The sequence below is a fragment of the Cupressus sempervirens genome, chromosome 11 (genome assembly GCF_028749045.1).
Source record: "Cupressus sempervirens isolate cs-2001-9-10 chromosome 11, ASM2874904v1, whole genome shotgun sequence".
In the NCBI taxonomy this organism is placed as follows: domain Eukaryota; kingdom Viridiplantae; phylum Streptophyta; class Pinopsida; order Cupressales; family Cupressaceae; genus Cupressus; species Cupressus sempervirens.
This window is the reverse complement of record NC_143128.1, coordinates 483,050,308-483,071,040: the sequence shown is the minus strand read 5'-3', so window position 1 is coordinate 483,071,040 and position 20,733 is coordinate 483,050,308. Positions and strand designations below refer to the sequence as shown.

The window sequence follows — 20,733 nt, the reverse complement described above, 5'->3', positions numbered from 1 at the left end:
ACTTAGTTTGCACTAGTAAACTCGGCATACATTGAGATGCACGATTTACACTATTGATCATCACCATAGTAGTAGCTACTCAGTGCAAACTAAAATCTATCCAAAGGACTTGGTAGCAACTGTAGAACTCGGTAGCAACTAAAATGCTTGGTTAACACTATTAACTATACAATATGCTCGATCTATACTTACAATCTGAATAAGTGTATGTCACTAATAACAAACATAACTGGAATGTTAATAGGTGTAACCTTTGTGTTGTAGTTTATAGTTAATGTAAGATTAACCTATATATGTCCTAACTCACTCCTTATATAGTCATGTTTAAAAGCTTGTGACAATAATCAATGGGTCTAAATAGACAAGTCAAGTTACTATTGAAACTTAGAGTTTAGCCTTCTATTTTCAAAAGCTAGGAAGACTAGGTTGCATCTACTAAAATATCTTAAGATAAACCCCAAGTATAGATTCTTCATTCTATAAGGGGACCCTTTATTCAAATGTAAAATTGGTTGGGTGTATAACTTCAATGAAGAGTTGAGTGTAAGGAGTTACTACCTTGAAACTATGCTACAAATTCCTGGAAGACAAGGGACCCTAAAACAATGCTACATTTTTTGGAGACATAGGAGAATTTACAGTCGATTTCAATAATTCATAACATTTTGGATCATATAGTGATGCCCAAATTAATAGTGGCAATAGATACTTGGGTTCCTCATAGGGAGAGCATGCCAATACATGCATGGTTACATCCTTGGCTTCTATTTTTGGGATGCACACATGATGGTCTTCAATTTTATGGCTTTGGAACTCTCAGTATCTATCTAGATCTTGTAAAACAACAAATGTTTGCATAATCTAGAGATAGATTGGTGATTGTATCATTGGAGAAGCTAGTTGAGATGCATTGTAATTGAACTAGAGGAAATCATTGATAAACCAAACATATAATGAAGAGGAAACTTGAAAACTTGAATGTTGAAATGCTGAAATAAAAGCTATCAAGGATCAAACATCTATGTCAAAGTTACAACACAATGTGAATTTGATTTTAGATATAAACCAAAAAAAAATTCCATAAATCATTCTCCATTTGTTTTTATTGTGGAGAGTTGTGCATGAAAGAGGGTGGAGAGCTAAGAATGAGGGTGGAGAGCTCTAAATATTGGTGGAGAGCTCTAAGCTCAAACTGTTGGTGGAGATTTCATTATCATTCCCTTGTGATCATTTCATTTCATTGGCCTTGCCTTATGCTCTTTGCAATTTGTTGTGGTGCCCTCGATGGAGATCAGTGAGATCTACAATTTTATTGCCATGCCCTTATGATCACTACATTTCATTGTCGTACCCTTGTGATCTCTACGTTTCATTGTTGTGCCCTTTTGATCTTTGTGCCTTTGCTCTATAATTATGTTGTCATGACATGCCCTTTTGATCTCTATGCCCTTTGTACTACAACATTTGGGGTCAAATTGTGATGGCAGTGTAATTTGTAGTGATTTTCATGTTTGTTTTTACAATTTGTGGTGTAATTTGGGCCCAAATGTACTAGTACTTGCTCTATGATTTTCTTCAAGGGGAGAAGAGATACCTATGTAAATGTTCTACATTTTCCTTTTAAATATGTATCTCTTTATATTTCCCCCAACAGGTGATTAGAGAAGCTTCTCTTTATGTATATGTATGTGTATATATACATGCATACACACACATATGTGTATATCTATATGTGTATGTATGTATAGACATATATATACATATAGATATGTATATAAATACATACATATACAAAGATCACAAGGGCACAACAAAGTGATGCAGAGATCGCAAGGGCATGTGAACAAAATGTAGAGATGCAGAGATACATATATACATACATACATACATATACAAATACATACATACATACATCTGCATATGCAATTTTATCACCTTGGAAAATTGTATTTGATCTTCACTCAATCACCAAGAGATAATTAAGCTGAGAGGCTTCTATAGTGGAAACATTCATCAATGTAAAGTTTTTAGCATTTTTGAAAAATTGATGGTCATTTTAGTGTCATGTATATTAAAATGGAAAATAAATCATATTAATAATATTGAACATTAACATAATTCAATTTAATTAATTTTGTAACTGAAACAAGAAATAGCCATTTTTATCATTGTTGTCATCTATTATTGTGTTCCTAATTACAAAAGGTGATCCAAACAATCATATCGAATATTTGAAATATTTCATATTAAGTTGTTATAAAAAAGAATCATAGTTAAAATATATTTAATAATAATACACCTATTACAATACAACTCTTATTTTATAATATTTCTGGAGGAAAAATAGACTAAGGAAGCTTTATTGAATTCACCATTACTGAGTCTGACATTTGAATGGACAATTACAAGCTAAGTAGTTGGGTGTGAAAGGAATCGAAGCACCTCCACAATGGTAATTGAAGGGACAATGTAGGCATGGTAATGAAATCACTTACCATAAATCTTGACCAAGCTTGCTATGTAATTTCTTTCTTAATTTGAATCATCCATGCATATGAAAATCCCTCTCAAAAAGGTAATGATTACCTTTGCAATATTTAACTTAAGTTGAAGATTTTCTTCGATTTTGTGCCAAATATGAGTATTTTAGAGTTTCATTGAAATAAACTATTTGCAGAAAGCATGTTAGTTTTTAATCATGTTGTTTTGAGAGACAAAAACTTCATTTGCATAATGATAGTGAAGGATTTTTAAAGCACATTGCCATTAATTTTGGTTATGTAGTTTATTCTATGTATCTAGCTCTTTCTCTTTGCCCCTTTTGATTTACTTTTCATTGAAATATGAATGTACTCTTTTTTCCCAAATACAATTTCCTAACATTGTGTAAAAATCAGCATTATTTCACTTTTTTTTCTAGATTTGTAAATCAACATTTTTTTATCAATGCAAAAGTCATATCCTAAGATTACTTTATTCATTTATATATATGTGATATTTAAAGAATGTGAACATAAATATATTTCTACATACTTAGTTTGGTATAAATAGTTTCAATTGAATACAAAGATAAATGCTTGTGTGAATTCAAGACATGAATGATTAATTTAATTTAGCACAAGTACTATGCAAATGTGTATGTATGCATGTAAAGAAGTTCACATAGTGAACTGATATACATACAAATATGCACATATGCATACAATCATCATAATCAGTTATCCTTGAATCTAACCAAAGCTATTATATATGAACAAGAGATACATGTTTAGAAGGGAAAAAAAGAACATTTACATAGGTACCTCTTCTCCCCATGAAGAAAATCATAGAGCAAGGGCACAGAGGTCACAAGGGAATGGCACGACAATGAAATGCAATGATCACAAGGGAATAGCAACAAAATCATGATCTCCACCAATGTTCAGAGCTCTCCACCCTTGTTCAGAACTCTCCGTCCTCTTTTATGTGCAACTCTCCACAATCAATCAAAAAAAATGGGGAATGATTAATATCGTACTTTCTTTTCTTTTTTGTTTATAATCCACAATCCACAAGATCTCTATGTATACATAAATACATACATACATAGACACACATATATATACATATACATATGTATATGTGTGTGTCTATGTATGTATATGCATAGATACATACATACATACATACATACATATATACATATATACATACATACATATATACATACATACATGAAAACAACAAAGCTGAAATGAAAGCTATCAATGATCAAACACCTATGTCAGAGTTACAACACAATGTGAAGTTGATATTACATAAGGTAGAGGTAGATATTCAAAATTTTGATAATCAAAATTTAAGGCACGAGAGCAAAGGACAAGGAGCAACTAATTTCTTTATCCTTAGGGGTAGTCTACCGCTAAATTTCCATAACTCATTTTTTGTTAGATCTTTAGCTCTATAATGCCTTTGGATGGATCTCATTAGATATGTACCTCAACCTATTTTTAATGTTTTTCTTGTGTTTCTAATGAATCGAGATTTCTTCATTTGGTTTCTTGATATTGTTGTAAGTATGCATCTTGTGATATTGATATCTTTGGTGCATGACTTACAACCCACTTTGTCATATGCACTCATTAGATTCTTTACAATATTTTTTTCATTTTACTCATACATCATTCTTAGCCCAAGAATTTTCATGATGGGCCTAAATTTAAATTCCTCTTTATTTCAACAAATAATTGACATCTTCCTTTCACATTTAATTCTTCTAAGGATAATCTCCATATAGGATTAACTTTTCTTTGACAAGTATGCTTTGGAATCTTGTCAAAGATTGGGTGAAAAATATTAGTATCTATATCGATCAAATATCTTGGCATTCTAAAACAAATTGTAGAAGGTGTTCTATTCTCTTCAATGGGCTCAACATTTTGAACATCAATATAATTTTGGGTGAATTGCATGCCTTCAACCGAAGATGATGTGCCTTATTAATAAGATGTGAAATATGGAATATCACCTACTTGGTATGTTGATGGTGTACCTTCAACATGACATGATGGAGTGTATACACCGTCAAACATAGAACATGGTGTCTCTTCAATATGAGATGATGATATGATTCCAATATTAGAAGATGACTGTTAGAAATGGAAAAAGAAATATGTAAATAAGCAAGACCAGGAAAGAATCTAAGAGAGTTGATGCATGAAAGGATATTACCATAAGATAGGAGAGAGAAATCTTCAAGATCAAACACCATGAGACAAGATATTTGGAAAGGGGAAAGCAAAGAAAACCCCTTGTGACATTATGAATGAGGCATGAAAAGCCTAAGAAGAGAGAGAGAGAGATAGAGAGCAATGCTCATACAATAATTGAGAAGTGAAAGAAACCTCATTGTGTAATGAGAGAAGAGGGTCATCTCTTAAATAGAGATGAGAGAGAGGAGTTAGAATGTAACTCCCATGTCTATGAATGCCACCATTCATAAGTGTGTGAGGCCAAGTGTGAGATTCCTCTTAAGGAGGAATAATCTAAATTAGAAATTACAATAAATATTTGTCCTCACATATTCCACTAGATGACAAAATAAGATGTAGTGGAAAAAGGACAAAAAAGAAATATATTAGGATACCTTGGCTTATATCCTAATATATTATAACAATAAAGAAAGGAAGTCTTGTCAAAGTAGAAGGCAACCCTGTGACCATGCTTTGCTGGTTAAGCTGAGGCAAGTAGTGGAAGTTAAGATGGCCAAACCACTCATGCCATAATCTGCTCACATCATTAAAATGAGTGAGTGAAATAGTCAAAGGAGGATCAGGAACAAAGTGAGAAAACATATAGAGTCGTGACTGATGATCTGCTCTCCCAACTGCAACTGTAGAATCATTGTGTAACTCACATATCTCCACTGAATCAGGAGTGAACTCAACCTGCTTGCCTAAACCTGTGTGAGTGATCTGGTGTACCGATTGGAGATTAGTTGACAATGAGGGTACATAAGGAACATCATGGAATGTACCATCCCCCACATCAACAGACCCTCTCCCACACACCTCAACAAGAGTGTTATCACCCATCAAAATAGAAGGCATAGTACACGGCTCCAAGGATGCAAGTTCTTCCTTAGATGAAGCCATTTGGTGTGAAGCACCTGAATCAAGAACCCAAGTGGATGGTGAGGAATCAACTGCAAAAAAAGCCTTGCCCTTTCCTTTCCCCTTGCTGTTTTCTTTTTCTTTGTTAGACCCTTCATTAGAACTTTGTTTGATAGACTTAGGAACACTGATATTATTCTTCTCAAGAATGTATGTCAAGTGATCAAGTTGTTTCTGCAAACATTTATGTTCATCATGACCAGGTCTTTTACAATAGGCACATTTGACCTTTTCTTTCTTAGGCTTATCACCCTTGGAAGATGGTGTATCAATAGTTGCTTTTGAAGAAACCGGCATCTGATCCTTCTTCTCCTCGCTATTCTTTTGTTTCTTGTCCTTACTATTGTTGTTACTACTTTGTCCTTGTTGTTCTTTTGTGCCTTGGTTAGCAGCCAAGGCATGTGACTTAAAGGAATTAAGAATGCCCATCTGGATTAGCTTGTCCTGTTCTTGAGTGAGATTGACAGCAAAATCATCTAAAGATGGCATGGTGAATTGAGTACCAAGTGCACCCTTAGTAGCATAGAAGGTAGAAACAAACATAGAATATTCTGAACTTAGCTTAGAGAGAATACTAAGAATCAGTTGTTCATCTTTCTTTTCAATTCCACATTGTTTTAACTGCAGCCTTAGTGATTTCAATTTGGTGAAGAAATCTTGGATTGTGTTGAAATTGCCTGGACTCAAACTAATTAATTCATTTTCCAACATATGACCCCTCATTGAATCTTGTGTGCCAAATAGTGTCTCTAGCTTTGTCCATACTTCATTTGGTGTATCCAAAGACTCAATGTGAAATAGCAAGTTAGGAGAAACAGACAAACACAATGTTCCATATGCCTCATCACATTTGTTAAACCACTTAGGCTTGTCTTCATCTTTAGTAGGTTCAATTTCAAGTCCCATAGTTATCCTATTTAATCCAGCTTTCTTTAAGTGAATTGTCATGCATGATTTCCACTCAAAGTAATTGTATGGAGTTAGGATGGGCATATTTGTTTGATCCATGATGAAGAAATGCAGAGAAGAAATGCTAAAAAGAAGAGAACCCAGCCACGACAATGCCCCCCCCTCTTTCAAATAAGGAAACTAAAATCTACTCTTGCACATAGAAAAGCTCTGATACCATGTTGGAGTTGAGGAAAGCCAACTCCGAAGACGCCAAGATCACCTGCATGCGAACCTGTCAAAGAGAAGCCATAGAAGGGGAGGAGCATGGAGCACGGGCAAAAACCCTAAACGGACATGAGAGCCAAAAATACAAACACAATAAGAAAATGCATTTACAATAAGAAATGATGTTCAATGTGAAAATACAATGAGGAGAGCTCGAATATAAAGAGCTCATGGAAGCTTGTAGAACAAGCTGGAAGGAGGTAGAGGACAAAAATGACAACTCAGCACATATCCACAAAAAATGGAATATGCTAAAAAAGGAGAAAACTCCCGAGTTGTCAACAACTAACCACTACATGCATTAAATATAAAATATTAAATAAATGCATGACCTAAGTAAGCTTAAGTAATAGAATAAATAATTAAATATTAATTATTTACTCTAACAAGTCTAACCTTGGTTTATAAACACACCAAGGAAATATTACAACTTCTAACACCCCCCTTTAATCTTTACTTGGGGTAATTACATCAAAGGGTATTAAACCCATAATTTACAAAAATCTGCAACTTAATCTTCAATATGAAGTAATTTGATTGTCTTCAAGCCATATGGAACATTTGTAGATCCAAGAGAAGTACATGAGTCCTTTGAATGTGATCAAGTGGAATCATAGACACCTCTTCATATGTGGAAAACCAAGAAGGTTCCTTGATGGACCACCTGAAAAAAAAGAACAACAAGACAACTATCCACAAGTAGAATTACATTGAATGGTCCAATTAGTAAAAAAATGAAGTTATAATAATTTAATCAAGGAGGAACTAAGAGAGATGAGAATAAATGAATGTGTTCACCAACATGCAATGGAGTTAACATGATATCTAAAATAAGTCATAAGCTCAAAATGATCATAATATGGGTCAAAATGACCAATCTTAATGCAATAAATCTCTCATGAAAGAAACATACTAATGCACAAATGACCATAGACAAGGCCAACTAATGAAATCTGCATCAACATTGTGTCAATCACATGGATATAGACAGTCCATTAATGAGTCATCGCACTACAAGTTAATGGGGGCGTCCCTCCATAACATGCATGACTCATGATCTAGGCAATAATGTATGCAGATCATTATCACATTAATATATGAAAATAACATAAAGGAGAGACATGCTTATCAAAGTATAATTATCATGATTTTTGTTAGGATAAGCAAAAGAATGGATTATGAGGATATAACAACATATTGCCTTCAAATTGGATCAAATTATCTGAATTTGGAGGGGAAACTCCAATAATAACATCCTCTGCATTGAGGAACAAAAATGGAACAACATGGAGGGAAACTCCATAAATATAAACCTTTCAAAGTAGAGCATATAAAATCAAATGGAGGGAAACTTCATATAAATATCAATCTTTCAAAATGGAACCAATAGAACCAAATGGAGGGAAACTCCATAAAAATATTATCCTATCAAAATGGAACAGATAGGATCAAACGGAGGGAAACTCCATATAAAATGAGTGCACACCAATATAGGATGGAGGGATACTCCATGGGCTAGATAAGGAAACTATGTATCAGTTATACTGAGGGGACCTACATAGTTATCCTTGAAAAAATTGGCTCCCTATGCAACTCAAAAAAAAATCATATAAATCATGTAGATCATTGGTATAAAATTAGAAAGTGCCAACATGGGCATAGAAAAATGCTATAAAAGCATAAAAGTGCAACTATGGGCACATCAAAATATCAAAATGAAGGCAAATGTGTAAGATTACTCATAATCCAATTAAGTAAAATGAATTAAAGAAGATAAACTAAATATAGATATCAGGTATAAAACTCCATTAAGGGTAAACATGGGTATGAAAATTATAATAGCTTGTATATTTATCTTGGTATATATGTGTGCACCCATATATACTTGAATAAATATACCTAAAATATCATAGTATGAAATCACATAGTTACAATTATTAAATGATAGCTTGGTGCTAGAAAAATGATTACCCCCTTTGTTTTTTTATATATAGAATAATTAGAATACCTTGGTTCAAAATATAATCTCAAAGTAATAAAAACATAAAGTCATGGGGCTAGAAAAGATCTCCCCATATTCCTCATACATATGCCTCCAAGATTGGAATAAAACATTAAGAAAGATATAACTATGTGCATATAGATCAATTAACTCAAATCATTAAATAATGAAGGCAATAGAGTACAAAAAAAAATAATAATAAAACTTTAATTAGCTTTAATATTGAATTCTAAGAAAACTGCTCAAAAAAATCCTTAACTTCTCCTTTTTTACTTAAAATCACGTAAAGGAGTAAGAGAGATTTAAAATAAAATATTGCACTTGTGTTTGAGCTGTCTGACAATGAATGATTACATGCCAAAAATAGGTTGACAAAAGGCAATGATAAAAGCAAATGATACCTCTGTCAAGAGCTCAAAAAAAAGAAAAAGAATCTTGCATGAAAAGACAAGAAAACGTTACTAAAAATAACAGATTTCAGGAATAGACTGACGAATCCAAATAAAATCATAGCTAGCCAAAAAAAATACCTGCCATAAGTTTATTGTTTCAAAAAAAACTTGTAAAAAAAATGAAGGCGTCATCAACAACGCCGCTCACCCTACCCTCTGCATCAATTACCTCAAGATCATCTTCACGACCTTTAATGGCAGTCCTATCAGAATCATATCCATCTTTCTTTACACAGTTTCCCTAAGCTACTTGAATTTCAGGGGGCTTAGCATCGTCAGCTGGACGACAGTCGCACTAGGGTTAGTATCCCTGGAGCCCTTTGCCATAATGTTTTTCTTCTCCATCCTAAAGCTAAAACACTCGCGGTGGAGGGTTTCACCATAGGGTCACACGGACTGGTTGTTCTTCTTCAATACGCTCTTCTGGAACCTCAATTTCTGGGACAATGCGAGCAACTTAAACGGTGAGGTCAAAAATCTACAGCTGACTTTCCCAAGGACGTTGTTCTGCCCAGAGGTTTTGGCCTGCCTGGGGTATATGTTGCCATTAATGGTGGCCACGGGGGTGTTGGAGTTGAATCGAGGGTTTTGGACCGACGGCTACTTGGCATTAGCAGTAGGGCTGATTGCTAGATTGTGGCTTAAATATTGGATCGGGCTGGGGGTCGTTTTATCCACAATCAGGCTTTTTGAAGCTCAGTTGAGCAGCGCATCATTTCAGCTTCTGGGAATGGCAGAAATAGGGTTTCTTCCATCCACCATGGCCAAGCACTCATCTTTCAATATGTCATTTTTGGCGATTTTGATCTCGAGCGGATCCACGCTCCTCTTATCGTACATGAGCTTTACCACAATCATCTCGGCCGCTAATTTTCTTTACAGCTGTGGCATGCTGCTAGAATTCGCATCTTTCTTGTGGCTGAGGCAAAAATCTTCAAATCTGAAGAGGCCCTACAGGGTTCCGGTGCGTATAGCAGGCTTGATCTGCATGTTTGTTGTGCCCGTTGCATTTCTCATCTTCGTCATGACTCTGGTGAATTTGGCCATCTATGTACTCACCATTTCTGTTACATTCGTTGGCATTCTCGGGTATTTTTTCATGAAGACCTGCAAGGAAAAGAACTAGATTGCTTTCGCTAAGGGAGGCAGTGAGAGCAATAATGAGAATCAAATCGACGATCAGTCAGAGTTCAATGGTCTTATAAAGGCAGGTTCAAGCCTTTCGCATAGTTTCCCACTTTCTTTAGAAAACCGTAACACGAGTCAAGTTTTAAGGCTTGCATTTGGGGACTCATCTGAGAAAAAATGGAAGGTTCAAGGACTGCTAATCTAGGTGAGGTGATCTCAGAGGCAAAAAAATCCTCAAGATTTGTGGGAGCAACATTACCATGACTCTTGTATTTTCCATTCCTGGTTGTGGTATTTCCACTACCAGACAAAACAGCTGCAGCGGCATTCATCCTGGCTTGGGCGGAGAGAGGTGAGAACTCACTAAGGAGTTGCCCTTCAAAATTTGCAATCCAAGAAGAATCATCTACAGGCATGTCCCTGGCATTAAGCTCTGCTCTAAGGCAACTAGCTTGAAAATTACTAACATAAAGCAAAACATACAAGTACACAATACACATGCAAGTATGGGGTAAGTAACCATAGAAACTACATATAAATCATCCATCTAACTATCATCATGAAATAACTAAAATCACTATGTGAACATATATATATCATAATCAAAAGAATAACCATGAACACATGAAATAAATAAGTATCAAGTAGCTCATCATATATATCAACTGAATATGAAATAACATCTAATCCAATTTGGTAATCAAGTACCACTAATCATAAAACATGATCATCAAAACTAGCCTAAAAGAGTCTGACAATACAACATGAAAAGTCAACTAGGGGTAGACATTACACATACATGATAACACCAAATATGTTAACTAGGGAAACCCTTGATTAGAGGGAAAACCCCAATGGGGATGGTACCCACAAAATGATGTACTAATATAAAAGTTCCTTGTAAGAGGATTAAATCTTTTAGGAGCCAATAAAATACATTCAAGACGTATCAATCCTTGTTAGAATACTTTGAATCCCTATTAGGAGATTCCAACCCTATTAGGAGTTGTAGAAGACAGATAAACCCACTATGCAATCACTAAACACACCAAACTAACTATCTAACTAATCTTTGTATTTTTCCTTGTAGAATAATAAAACAAAATAACTTGAAATCCTTATCTATCCTCTTGACCAGACCAAACCTCTTCAGATCTCAATACCAAATCTTCAAACTTGCATCCAATAATCCCTTGGATCGCTCACACACATTTACCAACTTCGCATATCCTTGATACAAGTTTACTTACACTTACATTGCATTCACACTTCATCACAAGGAAAATAACCTTCCTTTATACCATGTCCTCAAAATAATTCAATGATTAATCTTTGAGGCTTTCTTGATTAATTATAATAGGACCTCATTAAGATATTACAAAATATTACATCTTTTCACAATTACAAATCACTGTCGGCTCTTAGTAAATACAACTTCTCATACGCGTGACCTCTAACATTGTGCAATCACTAATAACATCATCATGTCATCTTTTGTCACTATCTAACTTCACTCATCATGATTCTATTCATGTTAAGAGATACAATCCACACATCAAAAACTACTTCTCAAGTACTTTTCCTGCACACTATCCTCTATCATTCTTGAATAACTATTGCATTTCTTTGACTCTTTGCATGCACACTTGTCCACTTCATTAGGACACACTATAGAACATATCCTCAACTATGCTTGACCTCAATATGTAGTCCATACAACCTCATCCTTTTCCTACTACTCTATCAATCTTTACAAAAATAATACTATGTTGTCATCGATGACAAACACAATCATGAATGCAACATGACAATCATTATAACCATCTCTCCAATGCTTAGGACACACCCCTAAAGAAATACCATCAGCACTCATTCTAAAAATCTACAAATATAATATATTACAAATTGTCAAATAATAATAAAATATGTCTCTATAATCACAATGCACATTTAAAAAGTGTTGAACTAACCTCAAATATGTTGCAATGTTGATTAACACTTGAAATAGCATATAAAATGATTGAATTTGGTACTTTCAACACTATGAAAAGGGCTTTGTGACTTCCAACACCATGAAAACCACATTTCAGTTATAAAAGAAAAATAGAAGAGATTGCAAAACAAAGAATGTGGGTCTGTCTCAATAGTCACATTTATATTTAATAAATTTGTGTGTTTTCAAATAGTGTGATTGCACTATAATGAGCTCACACTATATAAATACAAAATCTTCTCCCGTCCTCTCTATCCTACCCCATACTCTCTCCATCCCATCTCCTCTCTTTCCTACCACCTACCCTCTTTCTCTCCATCCTATGTCCTCTCTCTCTCTCTCTCTCTCTCTCTCTCTCTCTCTCTCTCTCTCCATCATATCCCCTCTCTTTCTTCCTATCCCCTAACTCTCCATTAATTGAGATCTCCCCCTCTCTCTCTTCCTAACCTATGCTCTCAAGTTCTCTCCATCTTATCTCATCTCTCTTCCTACCCCCTTCTCTTCATCCTACCCCCCCTCTCTCCATCAATCACTCTCTTCATCCTACCCCCTCTCCTTCCTATCCCCTACCCTCTTTCTCTTTGTCCTATCCTTCATAGATCTTCCTACACCTCTCTCTCTCTCACCATTTCCTTCTCTCTGTCTCTCCATCCTATCCTTTATAAATCTTCCTAGACCCTTCTCTCTCTCTATCCTATCATCTCTCTCTTACTATTCCCTACTCTCTTTCTCTCCATCCTATCCCTTCTCTCTTCCTACCCCATTCTCTACATTTATCCATAACTCTCTCTCTCTCTCTCTCTCTCTCTCTCTCTCTCTCCTTATGCTATTCATTTTCCACCTCTCTCTTCATATCCCCTTATATCCCTCCTTCCCTCCCTCTCTTTTTCCTTTGTAAATGTCATAACTAGCACATACACTCTACATTTTGTTTGCCCTATAGTGCACACAATATATTTTACATAGCATGCATGCACAATAATATGTTCACACTATATGGTGTATGTTCTTCATAATGTATTGGAATGCACCAAGCCCGAGGCTTGGATTTTCCTTGGAGATCCAACCCAAAGGTTTGGTGGTCTCAAACTGGTCTGAGACATTTTTTCAACAAGTACACTAAAAATGCTTAATTTTTCTTGCAATCCCTCCATCGAGTTTCACTGTGGTTGCATATCGATAAAATTGGGTTACATGATATTGTAGATCTTTGTTTTAGCTATATAACCATATAATTTATTTTGAATTAAGACTATTTTAAGCCATTCAACTATAATTTCTTTTAAATGTATGTACATTTTCTCTCAAAAACCAACATGTAGTATTCGGGGGTTAGATTTTAGCTCATTCGTCCAATTTTGTAACAAGTAAGTTTTTTAGAAACTAGATTCCATTCTACACACTTTTTACTTTTGATTTTTGATTAGTTCTCAATGATTTTAAGAGGGGGCACACATATATTTCACATTTTTTGGATGTGTCAATGTACAAAATTTGTAAACAACATATTTATTAAAAAATTACCTGAAAATATGGGATAAACTTCATGGTGTTAGCTAAATGCTAACCAAAGCAATTAAAGAATTTCCAAAAAAAAGTTAGCATTTTAGGGGGACCACACTTCACATTATGTTATGTTTTTATTGAAAAAGTGATGCCACTTTGTGTAGCCGCCTTTTTTGAGGTCCTCAAATTCCACCATTTTAAAAATAAAATAGTAGTTTAGAAACTAGATTAAAAAAACTATAACTTTTGTTTTAGTCATATCTTTAAATTTTGAGTGTTGCTATCTTCAAATTCTCGTTGAAATCTAGAAATTACCAATTTTAGAGGGGAAAAAATGGCATCTTATATCCCCCTTTTGGTACCACAACTTTATGCACTTACCCATATTTTGTGTCTAACTAATCCTAACATTGTTATTACTCATGGATGAATTTCCTAGATACAATCAAATAATAGCACTTGAGGACCAACATAAGATATCTTTCACTTGTGGGGGACCTATTGTTGGAATGTCATGCCCTTTGGTCTTAAGAATGCATAGTCTACATTTTAGAGAGCAATAACCACCATCTTCCATAATATGATGCACACTTTAATGTAAGATTATGTAGATGACTTACTAGCCAAATCAATCTCAAGAGACAATCATTCAAATACCCTAACAATTATCTTTTAGAGATTGGAGTAATATAAAGTAAGATTGAACCCTAAGAAATATGTCTTTGGAGTTATAATAAAGAAGGTTATGTGGTTCATCTGCTTTCATCAAAGAAGAGAAGTAAATCTACTCAAAGTGATAACTATCATAGAGATGTCTTACGTCAACTAAAAAGCTTAGAAGGAAAACTACACTAACATCAATTCATTGCCCAACTTGAAAATGAGTGCCATGTATTTTAACATTTATTTCACAATAGATTTCCTTTAAACTAGATTGAACAATGTCAAGACACATTTTAGTTGCTTAAAAATTATCTGTTCTTGCCTCCACTACTGATGCTGCCTATTAAGGGTAAACCGCTTCTATTGTATATTTTAGTGACATCGTCATCTTGGAGTTCTCTTAGCCCAACATTATAACTCAAAATGGAGAATGATAGTAAAGAATTAAATAAATTGATTTATTATTTGTAATTGATTTCTTTATAATTCTCTATTGATTGAAATAAGTTTAAGCATTGAATTTGAATTTTCATACTTTTCTTTACATTTTATATTACTCTCATTTTCTTATATCGACATAATTCATATGTTTGAACAATACTCATTTAATAATTAACTTTTTTAATAAAAATATTATTTACAAATTTTAATAAGGATGCAAAGCATTAAGTTCCTATCAAAAGTTTGTTGATTTTATAGATATGAAATATTCAAGGTGAAAAAGACCATGGTGATCACTTCAATTTGTGATTATAGACATAATTTCAATTAGACATTATAATTAAAGTCCTAGTTTAACTGTGAAAATTAATTCATTAATGTTGTAATGTCCCTTAAGAGGAAGAATAGTACTGTCAACATGAGGTTGTCATCAAGTAGGAGATGCTTATGGCCATCTGAAAAAATTCAAAAAGGCTGGCAATTGCATTTTCTAATTCTTTGACAAATGTTGAAGCAAAAGCAGTATTTCATTGGATCAGTACAACTGAAGAATAATTTGAGTTTGAGGTAGAACATCTTGTTGTTTTAATTTTGGTACAAAGCTATCGACTTAAACTTATAAAAGATATATATTATTTGTTATAATAGAAAATAACAAATTTTTTATGAAGCAATAAATTTTCACTACATATATACATTTCTTTGACAAATGTTGAAGCAAAAGCAACATTTCATTGGATCAATACAATTGAAGAATAATTTGAGTTTGAGGTAGAACATTTTGTTGTTTTAATTTTGGTAACATCTTGTTGTTTTAATTTTGATACAAAGCTATCAACTTAAACTTATAAAAGATATATATTATTCGTTATAATAGAAAATAACAAATTTTTTATGAAGCAATAAATTTCCACTACATATATACATTTCAACTACATATTAATAGAGCTCTTTTTATGTTTTAGAGACCACATTAATATGTGTCTCTATGAAGCATTAATACTATGAACCATTAATATGTAGGCATAAAAAGTTGAGAATAAATATTTCATTTTCTGAGGAATTAAATCTTTTAAAAAAATTGAACAATGATCGTGCACTGTGTTAACATATAGGAAACACACAATCATTGGTGTTAAAGCTGGCATCAAGAACTCATAGTTCTAGATAAATCATACTTGAGTTATTTGTAAAAATATTGGTGATTAAAAAAAGAACACAGGACATAAAATAGAACCCCTTAATCAATGGTTCAATTTCTTAAAAGGATTCATGTTCCATAGAATCATTAAGATTACCACCAATAATAATACAAATTGTCAAACCAATGGAAGAATGTGTGAGATACAGCCTAAACTTTATTCTAACTCAACTTTCAGGATTAACTTTTAATCCCAAGGTATAGCAGTTGGAGTGACATGTTTCTCCATTACTCGGTGTATAGCAAGTGTTGCTACCTCAGTTACCCGCAAATTGCCACTTGCCATTAATCTAGAAAATTCATTGTTGATTTCCTCTTGGACTCTATCCCTTGCATCACCCAGTGGATCAATTACATCACTTTTGTCTGGCCCTCTATCAAAATTATCAATTTTTGTAAATCTCCTGACTTATAATCCAAAGGTTTTACAAAAGGTGGTATGTCAGTACTAGACTTACTTTCAACCACAGGCTCTACATTTGCTGATCCAGAACCGACTAATTGCTCAGAGCTCGCTCCATCATTTGACTTACAGCAAGGCAAAGGAAGATCTACATATTTCCATTTTATCTATAGCCTAATCTTTCCAAGTTTTTCTTTTGATACTGAATGAAGTTTTAAATTTATATTTTATCTCTATTTTGACTTAAACTTGAGCAAGTAGGATGGTTGGTTTTTAATTTGTTGGATCCCTATTTTGACTTAAACTTGAGCAAGTAGGATGGTTGGTTTTTAATTTGTTGGATCCCTATTTTGACTTAAACTTGAGCAAGTAGGTTTGTTGGTTTTTAATTTGTCTATTTATTATGATTAACTATAGTGCAACTAAAGCTGGATACAAAAACAAGATCACTATAATTTGTCCCTACTGTTATATGTTATTTTTATGACTTTTAGCATTTGGTGATCATAGGACCATTTCAAATTCAATGAAGACAGGTTGCATTATTTATCACAAAGTCGACAAACATCTTTTTTTCTTTTCATACCCTAATGTATACGTTATAACATATTTAAAATTGTATTTGTTGATATTCAAAAGCTAAATTAGGGTTATCATGAAACTTCTATCAAAATTTGGGCTCCAGAATGGATATCTAAGATGCAAATCATTAGAAATCATACCATAGGACATTTTTCCCCAGCTTGGAAATGTACTAAGTATTTATTGTACAATAAAAGCTCATGTATAAGTGTAGAGACACCCTTACCAATGTTGAATGTGGATCCCTACTTTGCACACGCTTTCGTGAGAAGGATATCCTCCATTTCATGGATCACTTGCACCCTTCAATTTTGTGGCATTAGTCCTAGTTTTTTCATGTTGTTTATTGTTATTTCTACTTTATCAGTTGCTAATTGGAGTACACCCTAAATTTCTTCTCTATGTATTGAATCTATCTATGCTTATGAAGCTATTTAAATTATTCTTAAGACTCCTTTTTCTTAGATTATATGTACCCATTTTGTTTTTCTTGCGACACTATCAATAGCTACATTTATGAAATGTAGTATTTGAAAGGCTCATAGACTAAATTTTTAATACTAAGTTATTTTTAATGCTATGAAATACTCTAATTTTTTTTAATTATCCCATGAATAAATGTATGACTGGAAGGCCTCAAAAGTCTGTTGAAATATGTTTATCATTAATTTTCTTGTCTATTAATGTTATTTATTTGGTTTCAATATTAGAGAGCTTGTGTTTCTCATTTTTTTGAGATGTTGTTTGACAAATAGCAAAGTCACCCAAAGCAAATGGAACCCATTTGCTAGTGGACGATTAGAATAAGTACAAATCTATGCAAACTCATTAAGTCTAGATGATTGGAGGTTTTTGTAAAAATTCATGATGTTTTCATTTTTATGAAAATTGGTTAGTTGTACAGTTTGTAGGGAGGATAACCATGTCCTAGAGACTTCTTTGAAACTTTGTTAGCAAATGGATGTCATTATCTATTTTGTGGGGTGGTAGAAAAATTATAATAAGAATAAGGACAAGCACATGTGAAATATTTTCAGCCCACATTACTTTTTGTGAATATAATAGAACCCACATTTTCAGTAGTTTCTTCCCATTTCGTCCCATTGAAATTAAGGGAAGCATTTTTAAAAAATTATTAGGCACTTGCACCTTAGACACTTCTACCCATTTAGCTTCTGAACATAAAGGAAACCAAAATTTCAAACAAGGACACACATTTTTTCTACCCATTAAGCCCTAGCTCAAAATCAAAGGTGCATCTGCATCAACTTGCCTTAGAAATTATAAGTTAAAACATGAATATGTGTGTGGCTGGACACTTTTAGTTATTTCTATTTATGTCTATGATTGTCAAACTCCACAAGCAATGATATAATGGCTTGGAAAAGTGAGAAAACATGAATTAGAGAAAGTAGAAGGCTTATTTTTATAAAAATTTAGATCATCATTACATACAGGAGCACGAAGCATTGTTTGTGCTATGAGATAAAACATAGATCCATTCATACCAATCAAGAAAATCTGATATTTAAAACCATAAATGACTGTACGAATTTTTTGAAGGAATCAAAATCAAATGAGAAACAACTAGGAAGTGCAATTATAGAAGTATTAAGTTGCCATCCACTAGTGGAATAAAATATAGGAATAAACATCAACCAAAGGTGTTCAAAAAGATATTGATATAAAGCATAATATCTAGCACTAGGTGGGATTATATTGCAGTGGACATTTATCTGTTGTTACGGTAGGGCAAAGTGTATGAATAAACATGTCTGCTAATATAATATAGTACTGTGCATTAGGATCATGACTATAGAAACTGTAGTAATGTCTATTTATGTATTTAAGCTAAGCTATTAGTAGGCTACTGACTATAAACATGCCATGATATAGCATTCTTTGCTTGCAGGCTTCTTGGAATTTTTTGCCACAACTTGTTGTGCTAAGGAAGTGGATAGATTATTTATTCTACTTTAGCATGTAATAAATACAATAGAAACATGTTAGATATTAGTGGCTCATATTTTCAATTTTTTTCTAAACATTCCTCTTTGTAATGCAGTTTTGAATGACTTTTTTAGCTTACTTTTTGACCTGTTGGATTGGTATGCACCTGATTTACATGTTTGATTGCATTGGCTTGGGTGAGTGTAAAAGTGCCTTGAATGGAAAGCTCTCTCAGTATGAATACAACCTTGGATTTTTCTTGCATATATTTCTCATACTTGATGTGGTAGAGTGGTGGCATTAATTCATCAATCAATGAGTCGTGAATGAAGCATCGGATTGGATTTTTTTTATCAACAAGGAGCAAAGTCTTCAAATGTAACTTATGCATATAGATGACATCCTAGTTGCATCCGATGCAGTGAGTAGTTTCTTCATCGAGGACTCCATATCCTTCAAATTTGTGTTTGTAATGTGGACAGAAGGTAGTAAATGGATTGGAAAATGGATTTGCAATCTTTAATATTCCTTGTATTTGTTGCACAGTGTGTGTTGTAAGTGTCAGCTATATTTGAGATCAAGAGTTGTTTCCATTTGAAAGATGGTTGTATATTACCTCTACTATTTTTTTGCATTATTTTATTTAACACTTGCAGTGTAATTTTGTCATTTAGCTTGCAGATGAATGTCGACGGGCCTATATGAAGTGTTTGTTTTTTGACATTTTTAGTGACAATATTCCTTTAAAGAAATGTTGGTGTTTCATTCTAGGCAAGTTGTTCTTCTGCAGAAATATAATGGTGAAGAAAACTAGGATGGATTTCTAGCTGCCAAAAAACATAGATACAAAGTTGTGAATATTTTGTGGAAATTGTATAAATGTAAGAGTGAGTAATTGCAATAAGTCACAAAGAAATGAATATTACAACTTTGTTTTACCTGTGCTTTCTCTTCCTTAGAATGACCATCCTTAACTTGTAGAATATTCACATTGCCTTGTTTTTGTGTTGCAACCACCAATGCCCCTATTGTTCTAATAAGATAGTTGCTTGTGCTATTGAGGAGGTCCTTTATTGTAGTGTTGGGAATGAAACTGTACTCATTTCATATGCAATTGATTTTCTCAAATGTATTAGTCTCCTTTAGCTAAAGAATACAATCACAATTGCCTCTATCATAATTTGATTTTGGTGCAATGTCAAAACCTTTTATAGAAAGTCCCTTGCTTGCGACAATTTTTTCTTCATATTGATGTACCAAGTCTCCATTCACGGTCATTGTTATTTTCATTTCTGCTTTATGATCTATCAAATCTACGTGTAGCACTTCACATGTTTTGTTGATCTTGTCAAGGTTTATTCTATACACAACTAAAACATCTCCTTCAAATGTATTACCAGTCTTTCTTGCATTCAACTCTTCTATGGAAATGCAACCACTACTTTTAACTTTTGGCCTACAGTGCGTTCTTTGTTACTACATTTTCAAAAAATAATGAGGAAGATTAAATAATTCATAACAAAAAATTGAGGTTACCTATTTGTTGATTGATCTTACCTTATTTGTGTAGCTTTTCATGTTCTTT

The 20,733-nt window shown here is 33.4% G+C and overlaps 1 pseudogene; it reads left to right on the top strand.

The window, feature by feature from the left end:
• Positions 1 to 10,776, top strand: part of LOC149530484 (putative polyamine transporter At3g13620) — a 46,729-nt pseudogene extending 35,953 nt beyond the window's left edge.
• The last annotated feature ends 9,957 nt before the right edge of the window (positions 10,777 to 20,733 follow it).